Here is a 26,721-nt window from a genome sequence, read left to right as displayed (position 1 = left end):
AGACAGAATCTGGTGCTTTTAGAGCATTGAAGGCAAAACTAAAAGGTCTGGCTGCCTTGGATCCTGTACAAGAAGAAAGTCAGGATGTAAATAAAATAAAATGGTTATCAATCTGCACATTGCCCCTTCTCCCTGATTATTTGATACTACTTTTGTCACCCCTGTGTTCAGCCAATTCCAACAATTAATAGAAAAACTCCAGCTTTGGACTAAATAGCAGCTGATCAGCCAGTTTGTCATGTGTTCTTTGGCCCTTAGCCCTGCAATTCTACATGAATGAAGTAAGTTTTACTGAACTCACTAATACATAGGACAGATTTTCAAATAACCTGATACATTTCTTTGAAATATATCCGAGATTCTGAAAAAGACGATTTCTCTCAATTTATTTTTAAATACAATATGTTATCAGTTAACCAAGGAAGGTGACCTATTTATGGAAGTGTGGCTGTGATGTATATGTTATCACATTGTGCTGGAAGTAATAAACAGGGCAAAACCAGGGACTGTTGGTCCAGTAGAGCTGGGTGTTGGAAGTGGCTTAAATTTAGGCGTTTTAAAAAAAAGTTTGGCAAAGGAGAGTTGACAAATGCACTCATTTGCAGTGATCTAATGTTTTCCCTTCTTTGAGTTTAAATCTTTTTTGCCGTACGATTTCCAATAAAGGAGAGTGGAGAAGACGTGATTGCAAAGGAAAACAAAGTTCAGCCATGATGACAAAACTCTCATTGCTGTCTGATCATGCAGTCATCTGAGAGCTTCCTGTTTGCAAGCACAGTTTTTATGCAGCCTCATGACTTCCAAAACTGTAATGATTGGCAGCTACTTGAACTGTGAAACTTTTTATTAAGTGTTATTTCAGAGACACTCAGAATTTGTTGTGGATTTAGTGAGATCAGGTCATATTACCTGATCCTTTGTCCATTGCAAGGGTGGACAGAGTACAGCCTGCAATACTTGGAAGCAAAAGACTCACCCAGGGAAAAAAACCCTGAAGAATCCAGTGTGCAAAAAAGCCTTTTTATTTGGATAGCACAGGGAAGGGTTAATACACATGTGGTGGTTGTTTTGCTGTCTGTGCCCCGTTCCGAAGATTTCACCTCACTTTCTGTCCCTGTGATAATTGGTTTGTTGTGGAAACAATGATTAGCGATATAGCTTTGGTGGAGACACCTTTCCTCCATGATAACTCTTCCAGGAGTGAATTTCCTTTACAAGGGGTAGATTTCTCACACTTCCTATTGTCTCACCCCTGTTCTTAACTATGAGTCCTTAGTAAGTTGGACGTTTGTAACTTGGGGGTCACCTGTACCTACCCATCAAAGGGTTAAAGTATTAAGTCAAAACAACAGAAATTTCCCAGGACAAAGATAGCAAAAGTAAATATGTGAACTTATTGGAGTTCAAATACCAAAGATACCAAAAGTAAATATGTGAACTTATTGGAGTTCAAATATTTTAAGAGGAATTAGCAACAACAAGCCAAGAAACAATGGACAGTTGGATGGATGGAAGGAAGGAAGGGTACTCTACTGCCACCTGGTATTTAGCTACAATAATTTAATTTAAAAAGAGAACAATCACAACTTCGTTGGAATCAGATTCATTTGGATTAATCGAATTTTGGGTGAATTGAGATTGCTGAGCAAAGAATTAATAGCAGAAGTCAATTCAGGAAAACCAGAACTCTGTGAAACAAATTTAAAATTCAGAAGCAAGCAGCAATATTGGAGAAAACCTTTCCGGAAACTTTAAACAAAGGCTTCAGCAAGGGAGTTGAAAAGATTTATCAACATTTAGGCTTCAGGTCAAACAAAAACATTTGCATGGAAAGACTAACTTCATAAGATGGCAAAATCAGTGGCTGAGATATTTTGACGGAGAGTTGTGGAAACATTGATATACATTGAAAGGGACATGAAGAAGGAGGATCTTCTGGATGGACTGTTTCCTGATGCCAATCCAATTTGAAGATTGAAGATGAGTTTTTTTTAAATATGATGGCTAATGAAGATTTGTGAATTGAGTGAGTTGGACAATTGATTAGGCTTGCAGATAAAGAATATTTGTCTATTTTAAGAGAGATTTTGGATTTTCTAATTAATATGTTCCAACAATCTAGAGGAAACAAATAGAAAATATGCCTCCCGCAACATTGCACAGATGAAAACCAGAATGCATGTAACCAAGCATCATCAGAACGTGGTCAAGATGGCAAATGTTATTAATAAGAAAAACACACAAACTAGGAGGCTGCAGTAGTTTGCTTTTGCATGAGTCTACCAGGAAAAGCAAGATTCTGCTACTCCCCCAGCCCTCAGCTGAGTTAACTGAATGCAAAGTACTTTGAATTTATTTTTTTGTAAGAGGAGGAAGACAAAGGGGAAACAGGAGAAGGAGAGATAAACTGAGGCATTTTGAAAGCACTGGCAAAAGTCAGATGCCATGTTATTGAAAAATTGACACCCCCCCCCCTCTAATAACAATAACTATGCATTTATAACATACTCAGTTCTTGTGGGTTTTTTCGGGCTATATGGCCATGTTCTAGAGGCATTTCTCCTGACGTTTCGCCTGCATCTATGGCAGGCTTCCTCAGAGGTCTGCTGGAGCTGGGAAAAAAGGGGTTTATATATCTGTGGACTGACCAGGGTGAGACAAAAGGCTTTTGTAAGTTGGGCTAGGTGTGAATCTTTTCAACTGACCACCTTGATTAGCATACAATGGGCTGACTGTGCCTGGAGCAAACTCTTAATGAAAGGTGCTTAGATGTCCCTGCCTGTTTTTCTCTCTGCTGTTTTAATTTTAGAATTTTTTAATACTGGTAGCCAGATTTTGTTCATTTTCATGGTTTCTTCCTTTCTGTTGAAATTGTCCACATGTTTGTGGATTTCAATGGCTTCTCTGTGCAGTCTGACATGGTGGTTGTGAGAGTGGTCCAGCATTTTTGTGTTCTCAAATAAAATGCTGTGTCCAGGTTGGTTCATCAGGTGCTCTGCTATGGCTGATTTCTCTGGTTGGAGTAGTCTGCAGTGCCTTTCATGTTCCTGGATTCTTGTTTGGGCGCTGCGTTTGGTGGTCCCTATGTAGACTTGTCCACAGCTGCATGGTATACGGTAGACTCCTGCAGAGGTGAGAGGATCCCTCTTGTCCTTTGCTGAACGTAGCATTTGTTGGATTTTCTTGGTGGGTTTGTAGATTGTTTGTATGTTGTGTTTCCTCATCAGCTTTCCTATGCGATCAGTGGTTCCCTTGATGTATGGCAGGAACACTTTTCCTCTGGGTGGATCTTCATCTTTACTCTTGTGGCTTGTTCTTGGTCTTTCAGCTCTTCTGATGTCTGAGGTGGAATATCCATTGGCCTGGAGAGCCCAGTTGAGGTGGTTCAGTTCATCTTGGAGGAGGTGGGGTTCACAGATTCTTTTTGCACGGTCTGCCAAGGCTTTAATGGTGCTTCTTTTTTGACTTGGGTGGTGGTTGGAGTTTCACCATTGCCTCACCACCAGCTATTTTCAGTGGGACAATGAATTCTACGAACAGAAAGATGGAGTAGCTATGGGGAGCCCTCTCAGCCCAGTCATAGCTAACTTCTACATGGAACAATTTGAAAAACAAGCTCTTGAAACAGCAACCAAAAAGCCCACTATATGGTTCAGATATGTGGATGACACCTTCACCATTTGGAGCCATGGAGAAGAAGAACTCAACAGGTTCCTGGAACATCTTAACAGCATCCACCCAAACATCCAGTTCACTATGGAAAAAGAAAAGGAAGGAAGATTGCCTTTTCTAGATGTCCTAGTCATCCGTAAACCAGATCAACAATTGGGTCACACCGTTTACAGAAAACCCACACACACAGATAGATATCTACATAAAAACTCCAACCACCACCCAAGTCAAAAAAGAAGCACCATTAAAGCCTTGGCAGACCGTGCAAAAAGAATCTGTGAACCCCACCTCCTCCAAGATGAACTGAACCACCTCAACTGGGCTCTCCAGGCCAATGGATATTCCACCTCAGACATCAGAAGAGCTGAAAGACCAAGAACAAGCCACAAGAGTAAAGATGAAGATCCACCCAGAGGAAAAGTGTTCCTGCCATACATCAAGGGAACCACTGATCGCATAGGAAAGCTGATGAGGAAACACAACATACAAACAATCTACAAACCCACCAAGAAAATCCAACAAATGCTACGTTCAGCAAAGGACAAGAGGGATCCTCTCACCTCTGCAGGAGTCTACCGTATACCATGCAGCTGTGGACAAGTCTACATAGGGACCACCAAACGCAGCGCCCAAACAAGAATCCAGGAACATGAAAGGCACTGCAGACTACTCCAACCAGAGAAATCAGCCATAGCAGAGCACCTGATGAACCAACCTGGACACAGCATTTTATTTGAGAACACAAAAATGCTGGACCACTCTCACAACCACCATGTCAGACTGCACAGAGAAGCCATTGAAATCCACAAACATGTGGACAATTTCAACAGAAAGGAAGAAACCATGAAAATGAACAAAATCTGGCTACCAGTATTAAAAAATTCTAAAATTAAAACAGCAGAGAGAAAAACAGGCAGGGACATCTAAGCACCTTTCATTAAGAGTTTGCTCCAGGCACAGTCAGCCCATTGTATGCTAATCAAGGTGGTCAGTTGAAAAGATTCACACCTAGCCCAACTTACAAAAGCCTTTTGTCTCACCCTGGTCAGTCCACAGATATATAAACCCCTTTTTTCCCAGCTCCAGCAGACCTCTGAGGAAGCCTGCCATAGATGCAGGCGAAACGTCAGGAGAAATGCCTCTAGAACATGGCCATATAGCCCGAAAAAACCCACAAGAACTGAGTGATTCCGGCCATGAAAGCCTTCGACAATACATTTATAACATATTTTATAGATCTTAGCTGGGTCTCAGACCTCAGCCCAGCCCTAAAGATTCCTGGGAGGATTTATCAAATAATTTACCAAGCTTATGAGACAAACTGAAAAACTGGTTTGGCAGGAAACTTCTCAGGCCAGAGGCAATGACCATCCAAAAAAGGCAATGGCCCACACCCCTTATAGAAGTTTGCCTTGACAAAACACTTTAGAGCTTCTCCTGTGTCTTTATTCAGGCTTATGTTTTATTAATAAACAGAGAAGGAAGAAGACTCACATATATACACAAAAACTGGGGTAAAACCATAGACATATTCATGGGCACCCAAAGAATCATGATATATGAGCTTGGGAAACCATTGGAGGTGGGCGGAGTTGAACATCCAGGAAGCCCTAAATCCTTAATCTGATCCCTGGAGCCAAGATTAGACTCTGACTCTAATACCTCAGAATGGACCTTTCCCTCACCTCCTGAGCCCCACTCTCTCAGCCTGAAGATAAATAAAAAAATATAAAGATAAAATTTCCATAACACTGTCACCCCAAGAAACACACACATATATATGAAACCATATATTTCTTTAACTAACAAAACAGTCCTGTCTCTTTCTCTCTGCCGGGTCTGCTGGGACTGCCTCTTTCTTTTTTTCCTCTCCTTTCTGACTTCTTCAATGTTGCAAAGCTTTGCATAATCAAACTGCCATCTCCAATATGTTACCATTCTGTTTCTACAACTGAGCCCCTCCTCTACTGCAGACCAGCACAAGATCCATTACACTCAAGGTTATCAAATATCATAAGTTATATTATGTAACTCTGAATGACATTTTGACATTTTGGGAAACAAAACAGATTCTTCCAGTGGGTTAGGAGACTCCCTGCTGAGAGACCCCCTGCCCCCCCCCCCCAGGACTCATCAAGGATTTTGTTGACCCACTTGACTGACTTTCCACTTTTCCAAGCCTCACTATTTTTGTAGAGATTATTCAGAACTTCCAAGTCCATTAGTGCTAAATACCCATTATTTCCAGTCTGGACAATAAATCCCATACCCCCTCAGAGACGGGCACAGCAACAGACATTTAATTTTGAGAAGGTAGATTCTAGATGGCACGTTTGTGCTGCACTTTTCTGTATGAGTTATGTTGGTTCTTTGAAACAATTACACTGTTCTGATAACCATCTGGCCAAATGAATAAAACTTCTGCTATTATCGTCAAATCTGGGTACATTTTCCTGGCTGTCAAAATTGCCTGGCATGTTGGGCAATGAACCTACACTGCCTCCTTGTGGTAGACAGATGTAGCATGTGGAGAAATTTTGCACTTACACACACACACATGCACACAGATTACATTATTGCCTGCTCAACAGAAAAGCAAGGATTCTGTTTGGAGATTCACACATATTTTGTTTATTACAGAATATTTCCTATCACTACCTGTCAGCTCACAGACTTTTTGTACCAGCTCCCCAGCTTGAAAAGTATAAAACTGTCAAAAAGTCATAAAATCTGGGACTTTCCAATCAATCTAGATTTATTTGAGGGTCATAATATCAGGCTTTATGCAGGATAGGGGCTATTTGTTGATTTATTGCAACCATATACACATATGCTTACCTGGAGTTTTGAATTGCTAACAACTCCAGAATCCTCCTTAAAAGCATAGGAAGTGGCCAAATTGGTTAAGACCTGGCTTTTCAAGCAGGCTTTTACTACTGGAGCATAATTAGATGAAAATGAATCATGGAATGTCTGACGATGCAATTGGATCACGATTTTAGTAGGGAGACATTGAGGATTTGTTTTTATAGATATTATATTGTGTTTTATATTTTTAATGTTGAACTGCTTTTATAACTATTTTTATAGTTGTTTTTAACTGTATCCTGATATTTGTTACGGAATCGAATCGCTGCCGACTGTGAACCGCCTTGAGTCGCCTCTGGCTGAGAAAGGAGGTAAACAAATGCAATAAATAAATAAATAAATAAATAAGAGCAAACAAAGCATAGGCTGCCAAGGACAGAAGCCATAGTTTCCTTTTATAAACAGCTTATTTCTTCTCTAATAGAAATGACTATGGCAAAAGTGCCAGATAAGATGTTGGCTGTAGTGAAGTCTCTCCTGTGCATATACATGATCTTACTCTGGGCCATAGTCACGCTACTTTGCCAGCATTGAGTACTCAAACAATAGAGGGTTAGAATAAGATAACTGAACTCCTTAAGGAAAGTCACTGCATACTTTGTGTGTTATTTTATTTTCTGGCCTATTACGTTTTCAGTTGTCTTTTTCAGCTTTACTTTAGAGTCCTCATAACTGCTAGATGCTTCCCCCCCCCCCCAAATAAACGTGCATATGTATGAAAAAATGAAACTAAGTTAGACATGAATCCAGGAACTGAGGTTTTAAGAGTGACACCAGATATCACAATAAAATGGTGAGGGTTGACTGCCCTTTGTGAATCTGGACTTTAACAAATCATTTTAATGTCCATTTACTCATGGTTTTTGTTGGACAAGCACATTGTTGCATAATGACCCTCCTGTCAAAGATGCCACATGAGACAGTTTGCCATGCTGAACTCATTAAAAAGGATGAACCCTTTGACTAATAAAAGCAGTCATGCTGAGCAACAGCTGGCCAGCTTGGTTATGATTTAAATATTAAAATTCTTCCAAAAGAGAAATTAACATTTTAGCAGAAAAAGTATCTGCGAATGGTTCACTGTTATTGTTCTCCTTCCAGTTGTTTCCAACTTGTGGTGACCCAAAGACGACCCTATCATGGGGTTTTCTTGGAAATATTTGTTCAGAGGGAGTTTGCTTTTCTTTCTTCTGCGACTGAGAGCGTGTGACTTGCCCAAGGTCACTCAGTGGGTTCCCATGGCCAGAGGTTTTGTCTTATATCAGGCTAATTTTGTAATCTTAAACATTTTCATGAATACACTAGGGACCTTATCAGACATAGTCTTCTTGGTGTCTTCTCCCTATTTCTCCACATTGCTGGAATGGAGTCCCATGGAACCCATCACATGACGCAGGGCAACTTATGGTGGGACTCAATGGGGCAGTGTGGAAAAAGGGAGCCCAGAGTGCTTTTGGGTATTACCTGACTCTTAATGGCACAAAGCAGAGAAACGCAGGTGAAAGATGGACCCAATGGGGAAAGGATGTGAGATGGCAGCAGATGGACTTGGGCAGGAAAGAAAAGAGTAAGACAGTTCCCTCCACTGTCTCCTGCTGTCCCCTGTCTTGCCTTGCATTCCCCCACTTTCTTGCGCTTTCCTTCTATCTGTCTGATTAGGTCCTAGGGATCACAAAAAAAGAATCACATCATATTAGACAGTGGTTCTCAACCTATTGTGTCCTCTAAAAGCACTTTATACTGATTTAGGATTGCTTGTACGTTTCCACCAATGCCCTACCTCCTCTATCTTGTTCATGCCCAGCATAATTTTTTAACTTTAATTACATTTGGCCCAGCCATAGATTTTAAATGTGTTTTGTGCTATTGTTCAATGTTTATGCTATTTATGTATGAGTTTTATTTTTAATAGCTTTGTATTAGTATTAGTATTTTGCTTTGTATTGTGGTTGTTATCGCATGTATTGATATATTGTGGGCTCGGCCTCATGTAAGCCACACCTAGTCCCTTGGGAGATGATAGCAGAGTATAAATAAAGTTTTATTATATTATTATTATGGGTCCCCAGATGTTTTGTCCTTCAACTCCCCGAAATCCTAACAGCTGGTAAACTGGCTGGGATTTCTGGGAGTTGTAGGCCAAAACACCTGGGGACCCACATGTTGGGAACCACTGATATAAGAAGAAGACAAACATCTACAGAAATTTGCATAATATTTAGAAATTTGCATAATATTTGTATATGCTAACTAAGGCTCCATCTACACATGTTGTAAAATCCAGAATCAGTGTATAGATGCTGCAGAGCAGGAATATGGGAGGATTATGCACAGTGCTTGTGTAAACAACACCGCCATTGGAAAATCTGGATAAAGGAACCAGATATGGCACTCCCAGGAAGGTAAACAAACACCCTTTCACTCTCTCCCCAAGAGGAAATCACTTTCCCCGTCTTGTTTTTTAGTAGGAAGATGAACTCCATTGCTGATTCTCACCCAACAGGATAAGGGGAGCTTTGTGGATGTCACAGGAGCTTTTGCACAGTTCCCAAAGTGTGTGTGGTGACTCTCTGGAGTGAAACTGGATCTCTTTAATCCACATTGTTCTGAATTATGTGGCTGTGTAGAAGCAGCCTTAGAGTTTGAAATGTGCTTCCATGATATCTTAAACTTGTTGGTGATGGTAAGAAGAGCATGTTGTTGATGGTAAGGTTGTGTTTTGCACATTTGGTGAGTAGGATGCCATTTGAGTTGTTGTTTCCAACCCCATGTTTTCCTATAGTCCCTGGCCACAGGTCGAAATCTCATTCAACTCCTTCATCAAAATCACCCAGGAGGATGATTTTGTCCTCCTTAGATATCTCTGATAGGATGGTGTCCAACTAATCGCAAAAAAATATTAAAATCCTTGATGTCTTTGTCAGCATCTAGTGTTAGTGCATAGGCACTTATGATACTTGTCTGCTGGTGTTTGGCAAGATTAATTTTGATGGTTTAGAGTTGTTTGTAAATGCCAATGGGTGCTTCAGATGCTTCAAAAGGGTGTTTGTGATAGCAAAACTGACTGTGTGTATTTTTCATTCTTGTTCAGACAGTCCCTTCCAGAAGAAGATGTAGCTCCCATTTTCTTCCTTCAGCTGTCCTTTTCCTGCTTTCCAGGTTTCTTGGAGCATTGCTATATCTATGTTAAAGCACCCCAGCTCCTTGCAATAATAGCAGTCCTGCATTCAGGGATTTCATTGCCTGTATTATCTAATAGTCCGTATGTTCCATGTTCCAAAATTCATTCGTATTTTTTGACTGCAAGGTGTTGACCCCTCTGGACACAGCAGTCAATTCAGGGATAAGAGAGGCAGGCTATGTTTGTTTAGTGCACCTTTTCTAGCTCACTTCCCATATGGGGATGAGCACAGGCTCCTAAATAGGGCTGATAGTTATGAATACAGCTGCTCAACTGACTCAGACCTTGTGGTAGAACAACAGAATCCATGTCCACCTTCCATGTGCCGGTCTGTGGCTAGGGGCTTCCAGATTTCACAGTCCCGACCCCGTCACTACTTGCTGATCACCATGGGACTTTTGTTGGTTTTGTTTCATTTTTCTTGGAAGATGCCTGTGTGGGAATTTGTTTTATGTGTGGATATCAGTGCACACCCAATCAACACACAGTCTTCACAGAATAAGATTCACATCCAGTGGCATGATTAACTTGACAACTGGTGACTTCTCATCTATTGCAGCCTTCTTCTGCCCTCACAACTGTTATAACATGTACCATGTTATCATCCACCTGCTCCACTTAGTCTGATTCCACCCCTGTGGCCTTGTTGCCCTGGGAGATCCCCCTGGGAGCACATGACTCCAACGGCTTTGCCCCCGGGGTCACTGGAACACACAAGCCCTCTCACCACGAGAAGGCAACAATCCTGCATTTTAATACTAATATTAAGTCAATATTAATTTATTATTAATTGATAATAATTAATTGATATTAATTGGATATTTTAACAATAATATCAAGTCAATATTAATGTATTATTAATTGATAATAATTAATTGATATTAATTGGATATTAATATTAACATTAATATTAATTGGAGCCTCCAGTGGTACAATGGGTTAAACCCTTGTGCCAGCAGGACTGAAGACTGACAGTTTGGAGTTTCAAATCCGGGGAGAGTGTGGATGAGCTCCCTCTGTCAGCTCCAGCTCTCCATGCGGGGACATGAGAGAAGCCTCCTACAATCATGATAAAACATCTGGGCATCCCCTGGGTAACATCTTTGCAGATGGCCAATTCTCTCACACCAGAAGTGACTTGCAATTTCTCAAATCACTCCCGACATGAAAAAAAAATCAAGTCAGTGATGACTTGGTATGGTATAGCATGGGGTATAGTATAATATTAGGTCTCTTTTTAATAGTGACTCTCAAGCAACCAGAAACTAAATTTATCAGCATCTACCAGTCCCCATGGGTGGTGGTTAACTGAGCATCTACTGTAATAATAACAATAACTTTATATTCTGAACTGAAGCAACTGTGAATCCTAGAGCAGGGGTGGGGAAAGTGTGGCCCCTGAAGCCATCCTGGTGACAACACCAATGTTTAGGTGGTGGTGGTGGTGATGATGATGATGATAATTATTATTTTATTATCTGCCTCTCCCTATGGTTGTTTATCCTGAAACTAGATAAACCAACTGCAAATGCAAACATTTGTTTTTAGAACAAAAATTAAGTCAAAATCTTATTTTACAAATGTTTTAAAAAACCAATTAAATAACAATTTTATTTTTGAAAAGCACATGGTGAAAAGCACTTTAAAACACGTTGAAACAATTACAAACATAAGAGATAACGGTGCAGCACAGCACTTTCAAACACCTAAGAAAGAGAAAGGGGCTAAGCAAACTTCCTGTGAAAGGGAAGCAGCCACTGAGAAGGCCGGCTCTTGTGTCTTTACTAAGGGTGACTATTTATTTATCGTGTCATCAGCAACCACTGTTTTACAATTCTAACAGAGCAAAACAAACACAGAGATTAAAATGAAAAAGAAAGAAAAAAAAAACCACACAGATTTTGTAAATTTGGTATTTGGTTAAATGTCCTTTGACCAGTATCTGGCCACTTGGAGTGCCTCTGGGGTTGCCGCAAGAAGGTCCTCCATCGTGCATGTGGCAGGGCTCAGGGTGCATTGCAGCAGGTGGTCAGTGGTTTGTTCTTCTCCGCACTCGCATGCCGAGGATTCCACCCTGTAGCCCCATTTCTTAAGATTGGCTCTGCATCTCGTGGTGCCAGAGCGCAATCTGTTCAGCGCCTTCCAAGTCGCCCAGTCTTCTGAGTGCCCAGGGGGGAGTCTCTCATCTGGTATCACCCATGAATTGAGGTGCTGGGTTTGGGCCTGCCACTTTTGGACTCTCGCTTGCTGGGGTGTTCCAGCGAGTGTCTCTGTAGTTCTAAGAAAACTATGTCTTGATTTAAGTCGTTGACGTGCTGGCTGATACCCAAACAGGGGATGAGCTGGAGATGTCTCTGCCTTGGTCCTTTCACTATTGGCTGCTACTTCCCGGCGGATGTCAGGTGGTGCAATACCGGCTAAGCAGTGTAATTTCTCCAGTGGTGTGGGTCGCAGACACCCCGTGATAATGCGGCATGTCTCATTAAGAGCCACATCCACTGTTTTAGTGTGATGAGATGTGTTCCACACTGGGCATGCATACTCAGCAGCAGAGTAGCATAGCGCAAGGGCAGATGTCTTCACTGTGTCTGGTTGTGATCCCCAGGTTGTGCCAGTCAGCTTTCGTATGATGTTGTTTCTAGCGCCCACTTTTTGTTTGATGTTCAGGCAGTGCTTCTTGTAGGTCAGAGCACGGTCCAAAGTGACTCCCAGGTATTTGGGTGCGCTGCAATGCTCCAGTGGGATTCCTTCCCAGGTAATCCTCAGAGCTCGGGATGCTTGTCTGTTCTTAAGGTGAAAGGCGCATGTCTGTGTTTTAGATGGATTAGGGATCAGATGGTTTTCCCTGTAATAGGCAGTAAGAGCACCTAGAGCTTCGGAGAGCTTCTGTTCTACCATCTCAAAGCCTCCTCGCAGGATTGCAAGACATCCGGGCGTCCCCTGGGCAACGTCTTCGTAGACGGCCGATTCTCTCAACCCAGAAGCAACTGGTGACGACTTGAAGCATGCAAACAAGGAAGCAAAACAACCAACGGTCCTTTTCAGGACCAACCATGACAATAATCGCAATCAACATCGAAGGCATGTCAGCTGCCAAAGAACAACTGCTCTATGAACTGTGCCGAGATAAGAAATGTGACGTGCTGTGTGTCCAAGAAACACACAGGGATGAACGACAGAAACGACCCAAAGTTCCAGGAATGATCCTAGTAGCGGAAAGACCACATGCGCAGTATGGAAGTGCTGTCTTTGTCAAACCAGGCCTCCAAGTCAGCAGTGCCCACAACACTGAAGAAAACAACATAGAGGTTCTAACAGTAGAGCTTAATAACATCACCATCACCTCTGTGTACAAGCCCCCAAATGAAGATTTCTGCTTCTCCTCCCCCGAGAACTTTGACAGGCACCAAAGGGCGGTAGTAATTGGTGACTTCAACAGCCATAGCCACGTATGGGGCTATGCCCAAGAGGACAGAAATGGAGAGGCTGTCCTGTCCTGGTCTGAACTGCACAAACTATCACTCATCCATGATAGCAAGCTCCCACCATCCTACAACAGCGGGAGATGGCACCGAGGTTATAACCCAGACCTCTTATTTGTGAGCGACAGCATCGTACAGCAATGCACCAAATCAGTGGGACCACCAATCCCAAACACACAGCACCGACCAATAATATGCCAACTGTTCCCAACAATAAGGCCTCAGGAAGTTCGATTTAAACGAAGATACAACTTCAGAAAGGCAGATTGGACTAAATTCTCAGACATGATCACATCGGTCGCGCCAGTCCCTGAGGGTGACTATAATGATGGTGGGATGAAGAAAAAACCCTTTTAGAAGCGTCAATTAAGATCTTTAATGTGAAAGAGCAGAATGCATGTATTTTCAACATTATCAAAATTGTGTCAGAGTTTACAGACCATCTCTAGTGTCTGTGAGCACATGTCAGAAATACACGGGCGTGCCTTGTCTCTGTTCAGTGGAGCCTGGGAATCTTTGCATGCGCTGGCAAAGGGAAAGGGATAGCGATAGACGCTTCCTTTTCCAGCAAGGGAAACCGATGCTCCCCCTCTGCTTTCTGGCATATGGTAAATGTTGCACTTGGCGATTTTTTTTATAAGGGGACGGGAGGAACGAGGGGTCAAGCAAATCTAATTAAAGCTGCTTGGGATGAATGGCTGGTCTGTCTGATAAACCTTTGCCTACTGCTTTTCAGGTGCTTTCTCACTGCTCATTTGCAGCTGATGCCTATCACCTGCACTGGCAGGGCCCAGGCAGCTGCCACCATCATGCCTGGTGTCTGGCTAGCGAGTGCTTGTCGACACTGATTCCGTCATACACACGGGTTTGTTGGCCTTGGGTCAGGCCAGGGCTCCCCTGGGAACCATTGTAATAAAAAGGCCCTTCACGTCTTTCTCACAGCTGTACAAATTGCAGCCACCTTAGCTGCTCTTGCCTACTCAGGAATGCAACTGGGATTTGGAAGGCTGTATCTGGGAGCAGGGTTTTGCCGATCACGCCTTTTTCAGGGGGAGAGAGAGAAGCCGGGTGTGAGTCATTTTCGTTTTGCTTATCCAAACTCCAAGAGGGATTAGACATCCCTTTTCAGACAGTGTAAATATAAACAGAGAGAGAGGAGGGGGGGGGGGGGTCATTTCAGTATTTCTCAATCCTGCTATGTGTATGCAAGGAGATGGTAGGGTAGGTTCGGCAGATTAGATGGCATTAGTGAATTCCCTAAAAGCAAACAGGTATCGCCCTATAGGCCTTCATTTCACCAGGAACAACCTTTGCCAGTTTGAGGATGGGGCATGACACACTCCATGCTAGTACCAGGCATTCATAGCTCCCACACATTTGAGGGTGGGTTACCTTTCAGTGGCTCCACAACTTGGTCACTCAAAAGGTTAGCTTTATGTCAAGACACTGAGACTGTTATTGAGAATTGACAGCTAAACCCCTCTCCCTCAACCACTATGGGTGCCTAATGCTGTGCAGACCCTATTTTCTCTCTAGAATCTGAGGCAGAAAGTCCCCAAATCCCTGGAAGTAAAACTAAAGCAACAATACATTAATAATTAGCAATTTACTGCCCGTTTCAGGTTGACATTCTACCTGTTGCCTGTGGTGACTGCTCACTCTGTCCAACAACTATGACTGTTGCTATGTTCAAGGCCCATTCACCAACTAAAGGGAAATACAAATACATGGAACAGACAGGCTGTGCAAGAGGCCAAACACCAGACCTTCCCTTTGGTGCCTGATTTCATGGCTGAGCCTTTTAGTTGCATGCAGTAGGTGATACAAATCAGTTTGGGATAAGCATTTGGTTGCTCCCCATAAGAAAAGAGATCTGCTTTTTCTTGTGCTGCTAGTTATATACTACAGAATAAATGGTCTGAAGGTAGATTGGATCTACTAGTAGACTTGTAATTGATCTGCAGTAGATCAAGCAGGAGTTTCTAATGTACTACTATTTAGGGTCTAATATCCTAAAGCCCTCAGATCGTTTGATCTTGGAAACTAAGCATGGTCAGCTCTGGTCAGTGCTTGGAAGGGAGACTGCCACGTTTCAGGTGTAGTAGAGAATATATCAGGAAAGGAACTGGTAACCCCCCTCTGACTATTCCTTACCTATGAAATTAATGGAGTCATCCTAGGTTAGCAGGTGACTTGAAGGCATGTGTACACACAAACTGTTTAACAACAATGCCTATCAAAAGGCTTGTGGGAACCCTCCAAGTTAAGATGCTGAAATCATGTCAGCTTGGAGGAAAATTGGGCTTTTTAGTGGATAAGACTGCAAATTCAGTTCTGGAATTGAAAAGGGTTTCCTTGTTGAGCATTTGCTCAGAGGCATGCTGGTTTTTTTTAAAGAGTGTGCTTGCCAGCTGAGCTACTATTTTTCACATGGCTCTTGATTGTCCTTGGGGTTCTAGTAAAAAAGGAAAAAAAAGTACATCCTCCAAGTTTGATGTTTGCCAGGCACTGTGCCACAGTACTGTACCAGAAACCAGCAGCTAAATGGACACAAGCTGATGTCAGAAATGGCAAGTTTCAGCAACCAGTAGGAGACTGTTTCATTTTCCCAGCACACTGTACTGCTGACCTGCATGGTGCCTTCCACCCAAAAAGGAATTTCAAAAGGAACCGCTCACATGAAAGTGCTAAATTAGAATATGTCAGGACATTTGATCTTTTATTTTCTAGATTGGACTTCAATGGCAACCCCATAACAAGGAGGGCACATGGGAGGGACTCAAGCCCCCACTCCAGATTTGGTCAGAGGAGGATGACCCCCTCCCCCCATACACACACACCTAGCAAAATTAGACCACTAAGATTCATTATTTGTTGAACCTTTTCAGTTATCAACCAGAAATGTACAAAATGATCAAGCACTAAGAAATATTATGATAGCTGCTGTTGTTGATCTCTCCCAGGAATACAAAATACTGCCTGTTACTATCTCATGCAGACTTACTTGGAAGTAACAAACACTGAACACATGGAGGGCACTTCTACGCCCATATTGAAGTTGTAAGAACTTTCACAATTAAGGGTGTTTTAGCAATAAAAACATTCCAGGGACCCTTTTACCTTAATACAGGAGGTATTGACTGGGATGGTAAAGATACAATGATCCTGCCATTCCCAGTTATAGCTGTATGTATATGTATGTGTGTGTGTGTGTGTGTGTGTGTGTGTGTATTCATGTCAGATCATATCATGGCTTGACTCAATAATTACAGTTTCTTCCATGTGTATATGTGAGAGCCAGCATGGTGTAGTGGTTTGAGCAGTGGACTACAATTCTGGAGAGCAGGGTTTGAGTCTCTGCTCAACTATGGAAACCTAACATGTGATCTTGGGCAAATTCCATACTCTCAGTCCCAGAAAACCCCATGATAGGGTTGACTTAGGAAATGATTTGAAGGCATACAACAAAAATATATTTGGGCCTAATAACTTGATGAATCTGACAAGGCTCAAGAGTTGACAAAAATCTTTCCCACTCCGTGTCTGTGTCTTCTAAAGGACAATCCATGGAGCAATGCAAGTGACAAAAGCCCACTACTTTTTTGCCAGGCAAAATGAAGCAGTCTGCTTCCCTACATTCTTTGACCGGGCAAGGAATGTCTGCAGATGAATGCAAACCATTTCTGGAAGAGTTTAAAGTTGTCTTCACTCGAACAGCTGCACAGAAGTGTAATGGATGGTCACTGTCAAACATAAACTGTAAATTTCCCCGAGGAACTGGAGCTGAGTATTTCACTCAGCCACATGTTACCAGAGGCTGGGGGGCGGGGGGGGGGGGGGGAGGGAGATCATTAAGTCTTAATGAATCAATTGCCAGTTCGAAGATTTAACTCGTTTCTCTTTGCCCTCTTGTATAATTATAGAGCAAGCAACTTGCCCTTTCCATTTTTATCTTCTAACCTTTAATTTTGTCAGAGTTTCTAACAAAATCATCTAATAACATAATTAGTATTCTGAAGGGTCAGACTGCAGGGAAGAACATTACTAAAACATTTTTAGAATTTTCTTTTTTACTTTTTGTGTCAAATATCGTCCATTGTCCTTAAGTGCTGATAAGCATTGGAGGAAGTTTGGAAGGTGAAGTTAGTACCCAGTTATATTTAGCTGCATCATGTAGTGATTAGCTTTTAATATTTTGTATTAACTGACACACATGATGGCCTTTTGTCCTTGATAATACTGATAATTAATGTATAGTTGGATGAATCACATAATGATTTTCAGATATTTTCACCTCAGGGATCAATGTCTTAATTTGCATTTGTCAGTGAATCTTTGGCTATGTGCTACAAAACCTGGGACAGGAGATTTGAGGCCTTTTGAGAGATGTGCACCTCCTTTTTCACATAAGTCTGTGAAGACCTTGACCTTGTTAAATGTTTTGATACCGCTGATGGGCTAATCAATAAAACACGTTGGATCTTGTCCTCTGTCCACTGTGAACTGAGAGTGTGCACTTGAACATTCCTGTATGTTCAAACTTATTAGAGGTAGCTTCAGTCAAAATGTCCAAATACCATGTTTAATCTATACTTTAGGGCAGGGGTGCAAGGTTTTAATCCTGGTGCATGAAAATTCATAATTTCTATGATGCTTTTCAGTATACAAAATTCTTGAAAACTTTTGAAAATCAGTTTATTTGCATTTTCGAGGTCTAGCAGACCCTGCTAACTAGCTCAGGTTTCTACTGAGCAGATGGGAATGTAATAGCCTGATTTTTCTAAAGTTTATTTTTATATAATACTAGCTTGGGGACCCGGCATTGCCCGGGTTATTAGAGAAAGTGGGTAATGGAGGTTCTGTATGCCAAGTTTGGTCTTTATTGGTCTTTGGATAACGGCTGCATTATTTTCAGGAAGTGAGTGATGGTACTTGAAGTCCCATCATCCATGGGCCATCCTCCTACAAACAGCAGCAGGATATAGAGTGGGTCATGGGGGCTCTGTGTGCCAAGTTTGGTCTTTATCAGTCATTAGATGAGGGTGGCAGTGGTGTCAGTAAGTGAGTGAAGGTACTGCAAGTCCCATCACCCAAAGTCCATCCCCTTTCAAACTGCAGCAGGACGTAAAGTGGGTCATGGGGGCTCTGTGTGCTAAGTTTGGTCTTGATCAGTCATTGGATGAGGATCACAGCAGTCTCAGAACATGAGTTAAGGTACTGCAAGTCCCATAATCCATAGTCTCCCTCAAACATCACCAGAATGTTGAGTTGGCCATGGGGGCTCTCTGTGCCAAGTTTGGTCTTTCTTGGTATTTGGATGAGTGTCACTGTGCTTTCAGGAAGTGAGTGAAGGTACTGCAAGTCCCATCATCCATTGTCCTTCCTCCTCCAAACAGCACCAGGATGTAGAGTCGCTCATGGGGGCTCTGTGTGCCAAGTTTGGTCTTGATTGGTCATTAGATGAGGGTTGCACCAGTCTTGGGAAGTGAGTGGAGGTACTTGAAGTCCCATCATCCATAGTCTGTTCTCTCCCAAACCTCACCAGAATGTTGAGTTGGCCATGGGGGCTCTGTGTGCCAAGTTTGGTCTTCATCAGTCATTGGATGAGGGTCTCAGTGGTTTCACTGAGTGAAGGTACTCTAAGTCCCATCATCCATGGTGCATCATCCTCCAAACCGTACCAGGATGTAGAGTGCATAATGGAGACCCGCTGTGCCAAGTTTGGTCCTTATCGGAAATTGGATGATGTTTTGCAGTGGTCTCAGGAATTGAGCGAAGGTACTGCAAGTCCCAAAATCCATGCACGATCCACAGTCAAACCTCACCAGGGCATAAAGTGGGTGATGAGAGGTCTATGTGCCAAGTTTGGTGTTGTTCAGTCATTGTTGAGGGTCGCAGCAGTCTCGGAAAGCGAGTAGAGGTACTTCAAGTCCCATCATCCATGGCATGCCCTACTCCAAACCGTATTAGGATGTAGAGTGGGTCATGGGGGCTCTGTGTGCCAAGTTTGGTTTTGTTTGGACATTAGATGAGGGTTGCAGCAGTCTTGGGAAGGGAGTGGAGGTACTTCAAGTCCCATCATCCATGGTCTGTCCTCCTCGAAAGTTCACCAGTATGTAGAGTGGGTCATGGGGACTCTGTTTGCCAAGTTTGGTCTTGATCAGTCATTGGCGAGGGTCGCAGTGATCTCAGGAAGTGAGTGAAATGATTGCAAGTCCCATCATCCATTACCAAATTCTTCCAAACTGCACCAGGATGTAGGGTGGGTCATGCAGGCTCTCAGTGTAAATTGTGGTCCTGATCCATCATTGTTGGCAGTTGTAATGGTCTTAGGAAGGGAGTTTAGGTATTGTAAGTCCCATCGTCCATGGTGCATCCTCCTTCAAACTGCACCTGGATGTAGAGTGCGTCATGGAGACTCAGTGTGCCAAGTTTGGTATTTATCGGTAATTGGATGAGGGTTGCAGTGGTCTGAAGAATTGAGCAATGGTACTGCAAGTCCCATAATCCACGTTCCATCCCCGGCCAAACCACACCAGGACGTACAGTGGGTCATGAGAGGTCTATGTGCGAAGTTTGGTCCTGATCAGTCACTGGATGAGGTTAACAGCAGTCTCAGAATGTGAGTAGTGGTACTGCAAGTCCCATCATCCATGGTTCATCCTCCTCCAAACTGCAGTAGGATGTCGAGTGGGTGATGGGGGCTCTGTGTGCCAAGTCTGCTCTGTATTGGGAGTGTTCTGACCCAGCCCCCGGCCTTTCCTTTCCTCTCTTTGTCATCTCGGAATGTTGGGTTTGAGGCTGGCCAATCAGAGACCATATGCAAATTTCCTTCTGTCATGCCCCGTTTCTGCCATGAACCCTCTTCTCCACCAGGGGCTCCTATTGAAGCTGGCCAATCAGAGACCATATGCAAATAGCACCACAACGGCAGCCAATCAGAACGCTGGCACATACACTTCCGCCCTCCCTCCGTCCTTCCTCTGTCCTATACAAACAAACACTCTTCTTTATTATATATACAGATTTTGTTCTTGTGATATATGTTTTGAGTCTTTCCTTCTGGCAGGCCTTTTTCTACTCACTAGGTGATGACAGTATACAAGAAATGAATATTCATAAGACTTGGTGCAGAAGCTTTTTAAAAGCCAGCAAAAACATGAGCCAGCAAAAACTGTAAGCAATTCCAAGAGCTTAATTGTCATGAAGGTGTTCTGGGGTCCTTGAAACACCAGACCAGAACCCATGCCGTGAGTTCAACCCAGATGGAAGAATGTAAAACATCTGGAGGCTGGAGAGAAAGAAGCTGATCATTTGAATCTAGTCTGGGAAGAAACTGATAGCAGCAACCAGCTTGAACTGGATTTGGAGGCTGGCCAAAAGGATTTTTGTGAAGTGAGAAGGTGGGAATTCAAGCCGGTATTGAACTGAATGTTTGCCTACATTTGCTTCAGTCCTAACTTTGCTGTAGTGTAATAGCCTGGCACTAAACATATTTCCAAAATTCTCTTGTGAGTGCCTTTGACTACTATCAATGTTCTGCCAACGCCACATAAATGTTTGCTGTGTCATTTTTCAGACTGAAAATGACTCTCAAAGGAGCAAAATATATCTTGCATTAAATTTGTTCATAGCATAGAACTGCATTTTTATTTTAAAAGATGTGACAGGCAGCTGGAGGAGAGGCAACCCAGGCCAGGACTGGCACACAAATTCGGGACCCGGCTGTGGTGCAGCTAGTTAGTAGCCGGCTGTATTAAATAACTACTGACCAAGAAGCCATGAGTTCGAAGCCAGCCCGGGTTGGAGTGAGCTCCCGACCATTAATAGTCTAGCTTGTTGTCAACTTATGCAACCTGAAAGACAGTCATGTTTTTTATTTGTTTTCAATGTTATAGTATAATTAAGATTTCTATGTACATATTGTTAGTCCCCTTGAGAAAATGAAGGTAATACACTAAAAGAAATTGGCCCTTGAAAGAGAAGAAACTCATCCTTTGGCAAGTGATGCTATTTGCAGACTGCATTCTAATGCAAATAGCTCCTATAATGGAGGATTTTCTTGGAAGTGGGAAGATGAGGGGTATTAGTTCATGGAGTCATGATCTTTGTTTCAGCATTGCTGATCACTGAAAGATCCCTTCCTGTCTGTTTGTCTATCTGCCAGCCTGTTCCCCGACAATGATGTGATATGATATCCAGTAAAGATGAACAGTTTCTTCCTTTTTGCTTTAATTGTCACATTGAGCTGGTGAAGTTTGGTGCTGCATTTGAGGGAACAGCCTTCCTGGCAGGAAGAATGCCTGGACTATTCCTGAAGAGCGCCATTCATTTCTGTAGAGAGGTACACGGCGTATTTTTCCTTGAATGCATAGTCTGTGTGGGCTCCCTGCATGTGTTCCCAGGAAAGCTGTCTGAGTAGCTGACACATCCCAATTATACTTGTGTTCTTGGAAAAGAACTAAAATCAGTGGAGGCCTTCTGAAAAGTTAAAAAGATCACCCATTTTTCCTCAGCCAGATGAGAGTGGACATATCTTTAAAGAAGGTCAATGCTTTTGGCATAAAGAAACTGGAAAAAGCCAGGGCATTTTGCTCTCCGAGGCAGGAAATGCAAACAGTGTCACCCCCATAACACAAGAAACGAACCATTTGGTCATTTACTGTCACTTAAAAATTACCAGCACTCTGCCGCCTCAGGCAGGACAATTAAAATGATCAGGGGAAGGGATCAAGTAAAAATTTGAAGACAAATGAGTGGAAACATTTTAGAGTCCTACGCAGTGTGAATTTAAAGAGCAAAGAAGAGGGAGGAAGTGTTCAGGCATGAATCCTGTTTGTTAGTCTGAAATAGAGTAGACCCACTAAATCAATTGTTGACTGCTAAATTTCCTTGATTCAATGGATGGATATTAATTCAAATTAACAACAGGATTCAGGCCTCAGTCTGGAAATATCATTGAAGATTTCAAGAGTTTATATATAACACTTGCACAAAAAGATTCATCTGAACACCAAATAAGAGCCAATCTAGTGCAATATAGTGTGGAGTTGGGCAATTGTGGCATGGTGTATGTGTTTTTGTGCAGTTGGACCCTTTGAGGCTTCACTGTTTGCTAAAAATCTCCCTATTATTATTATTATTATTATTAATAATAATAATTTATACCTTGCTTTATCTCTCCCTAAGGATACTTAAAGCTACTTCTTGTTTCTTGAAAAATAATGCTGTGTATATGCATGCACCAAAACAGCATATACTCTTTATTCACATGATTTTTCTCTGTTTTCATGATTTTCTAAACTCAGGGCATAGATTCTAGGCTATTTCTGCTCAAAATGTTTTTATGTGTTCTTCCTCATCAATGGCATTTTCTCTCTTGCAGCCTAGCCACATTCCATTGTCACATTTTGATGTAGTTTAGCCACACATGTTCCGGTTTTCATCTGTGAAAGGATGGAGGATATGCTCAGAGGTAAATGTAGTAGTTATAACAGTTTGATATCACTTTAATTGCCACTGCCTCATTTTACAGAAACCCAGGTCTGATGAGTAGTTCCAGTGCTTTTTTCCTTCAGGAGTCTGCAACAGAGCTCTCCAGTACATAAGAAATCTAAGTACTTCACCAAGGACTTCATCCCACTGAGCAGGTCAAGTGTTTGGGAGAGTAGATGTATCATTCGGCTTAGGCATACTCCATTTTGAAATTAAATGGATGATTTTCCTACCTTCATCACACACTTTTAAATCTATCTGTTCTACTCGGGAGTCCTCCATTGGTTTGCCCCCACCCATTTTCCCTCCCCTGTTCTCTTTGTGGAAAAAACTTGAAGAAAATTGCTGGCAGTAAAAGATAGTACAACCATCAAACTGGTTGTACTAGTGATCCTGTTGATTAGTCAGACAATCATTTGTAAGAAAGGACTAGAACCCGTATGAATCAGAACCAGAATCGGCAGCAGAACAGAACTCTTTCACCCAGTACAGCTCCTGGCAGTTAAAGTGGTTTTGAAGAAGGAAAAATGGGCCTAAAGTTTTTGAAACATTTTCAAGAGTTTAATTAAAGTCCCATGTACTCCCCAGAGTGCCCTTCTTGGGAAAGAGGGGTCTGCATAGTTTGAAAAAAAAAGCTCAAGAGTCTTAAAAAGATTCTCAAACATCAGAAAATGTGCCAATATAGCTATGGATTGCATTTTTCTCACAACTTCTATAGACACTATGTTTTCCATACTGTTACCTAGCAAGTGGGAGCCCCTGGTGGCGCAGTGGGTTAAACCCCTGTGTCAGCAGGACTGAAGGTTCGAAAACGGGGAGAGTGCGGATGAGCTCCCTCTATCAGCTCCAGCTCCTCATGCGGGGACATGAGAGAAGCCTCCCACAAGGATAGTAAAAACATCAAAACATCCGGGCGTCCCCTGGGCAACGTCCTCACAGATGGCCAATTCTCTCACACCAGAAGCGACTTGCAGTTTCCCAAGTCGCTCCTGACACGACCAAAAAAACCTAGCAGGTTAACCCAATTTTAATGCCTCTTTGTGTCTTTTTTTTAATTCTTTATGCCCCTTTTCCTGGTCATTTGGAAAGATCATACAAAACAGGTACACATTGTGTATGGTCATAAGATATTGCCTAGAGTGAAATAGCAAGTGATACACTTTGCAAGATTGTGTAGCATTTCGCTTATAATGGTGCAAAATTCACATTGTGGAAAAACACTTATAAAGTAAAAGTGCAATAAGAGATGAGGCACATGAAACTGGTTGGCCAGTGTAGAAGCCAGGCTTTTCGGGAGGGAGTGGGGTTGCAAATCCTGCAGAACCTACCAGTTTTCAGAGAGCAGTCAAGAATATCAAAAAGAAGAGGAGCTATACATCTGCAGAAAGGACAGCTGCAATCATATCCACAGCTCACTGAAATCATTGCTGCCGGCCTCTTACATTCTTGTTCCACTTTTCCCCACCAGTTATCAAAACAATGGACATAACAAGAAGATTTTAAATGCCAGGGAAACTTTAGATTATGTAGTTCTTTTCTGGTTTTCTCTTTCTTCTTGCCCACAATATGCTATTTTTCCATTTGTCCACAATATCTATTTTTTCCTGTTTCTTTAAGAAAAAATAACCTGTTGAGCAAAGTCTGGGACCGATGGTTATTCTGTGCTGGAGATGCTTTCAAAGCATGATTAATTGGTGATCAGCGACATGGTTCCCTTGGTACATAGTGATCTTGCTCAAAAGCGCAAAAGGGCACCCGTGCTATCAGTGTTGCTTTTCATGTGTTGCCAACTTGTTCAGGGTGCTTATTCTCAAAGAAAAATCAAGCAATATAAATTCTAAAATCTCCATGGCAGAGAAGGCTTTAGTTTATTACTTTCTTCCTCCTTTGATATCAGAAAATTGTATTTACCCCACCTCCCCTTTGCCTGGCAAATACACATATAAATATTTACAACCGCTGTCTATAGCAATACTATTTGGTGCTTCCCCTCTCTGTTGCTGTCGCCCAGCCTCCTGCCAATGAATGAAAAAAAAAAAAAAAAACAACCCAAGGAATTGATTCACACCACAGAAGATTGCAGTTGATGAAAACTGTGTGGTTGGAACCCCAGATACTGTGAGCTGTCATGAACCAGAGGATAATTTGCCATATTTCTTTTGAAGATGCACTTCCCTAAGAGATGAAACATGTTCGCCATAGTATGTGATTCTCCTCACTTATGTATCTTGCACTTGACACACTTTGATTCATGATTTCTCATTGGAAGGTAAATAGTGGGATAATTTGCAAATCTGCTTGCTGAAGTTTATAACTTTTCAAAACCTTTAAATGAAAAAATGCAATTTTCCCTTAATGAACATTACCTCATGAGGCTTGTGGCCATTAATAAAAAAAGAAACCCTAGCATTTCATGGCATCATCAGGAAGAAGAAGAAGAAGAAGAAGAAGAAGAAGAAGAAGAAGAAGAAGAAGAAATAGTTTTATTTGTATCCTGCCCCCTCTCCCAGAAGGGACTCAGGGCGGCTTACAGCAAGTAACTCAGTGCAAATTAATCTTCAATTTATGTTGCAGCGGTCATTTTTGAAAATGGGCAAATCCCATTTTAGGGCTTCTCAATGCGTTTGTAGCACGTCTTCCACAGTGATGTCAACTAAGTAGTAATTTGAAGCTGCTCCTGCAGTGATTTTGGACATGTGATGATGATGATGATGATGATTATTATTATTATTATTATTACCCCACTTTATCTCTCCCGAGATTCAAAGCAGCTTAACATAAAAGCAATAGCATACAATTTAAAATATTTTATATGTGATTTGTTATCGATTCACTTCTTTGAGCTTCACACAAACCTACCATTTGCCAAAATAAATGATTCTGTGCTTTTCTTTTTCTTTTCTGGCTGAATAGTTTAACCATTGGTTTGTCCCACTGAATACGAGATCTGCTCAAGGGCCGCTTGTGGTCTCTTAGCATTCCATTTGTTAGTCACCATGTCCATTTATTGTCTTTTGTTCATACTATATGCCCTGTCCATCTTCTTTCTGCCTCATAGATCTCAATGATCACACCACATACCCTGGTTCTTTGACACAGCTCTTTGTTGCTGACGTTTATCTTTAATTGTCATGCCACACATCCTTTTTTCCATTGTTCTAAGTCACCACCAGTTTTTCTTCCTCTAACTTTGTTGTTGCCTATGTTTCAGATGTGTATAACATTGCTAGTAGAACTGTAGTGTTGAAGATATCTGCTCTGACCTTCATTGGCAGCTTAGAATCTGTTAGCACTGTCCGGTTTTGATTAAAAGCCATCCAAGCCACCTTGCATCTTCTTGCCTATTCTCCACTTGACAATTTATTCAACTGTACTTGTTGTCCAAGAAGTGACATATTCAGTCACTTCCTCAATTTCATCTCTGTTTATAGCATGTATAATATATTTAAATATATCAATATGCAAACATTAAAACAGGATTAAATATGAACAATATTTTTAAAAATCCCAGTTAAAAACCATTTAAACTTATTCAATATCAAAAACCACAGCACCCCCTGACTTGATTTTAAAAACCTTCATCTTTATAAGCCTATCTGAATAAAAAGGTTTTTAGCCTGCCGCTGGAAGGACAGCAGGAAGGGGGCCATTCTAGCATCCCTGGACAGGAAGCTTCAGGGTTGAGGGGCAGCAACTGAGAAGGAAGGCCTGTTCTCTCATTCCCACCAAGTGAGCTTGAGATGGACACATCCACGGCATAAGTATTGTGGGCATGCTGTGGGTGTTCCTTGTCTCCTCTGCTGTTGCCTGGTGCCAATCTGCTGCCACTGCTGCAGACAGAATGTTCACCTGGGCAGTTACAGGGACCATGCCCTCTGTCCCCCGGTTATAACAATTACACTGGTGCCAGTTTTTGCGCACAATTCAAACTTGTTAGTTATGATCTTTAAAGCTCAGGTCCAGGCTTTCTGCAGATCATATCTCCCTGGATGACTCTCCCTGCCTTGAGATTATATGCTGGGA

The sequence above is a fragment of the Anolis sagrei genome, chromosome 2 (assembly GCF_037176765.1).
Source record: "Anolis sagrei isolate rAnoSag1 chromosome 2, rAnoSag1.mat, whole genome shotgun sequence".
NCBI lineage: Eukaryota > Metazoa > Chordata > Lepidosauria > Squamata > Dactyloidae > Anolis > Anolis sagrei.
The sequence above is the reverse complement of the archived record's forward strand: the minus strand, read 5'-3'. Positions refer to the sequence as shown.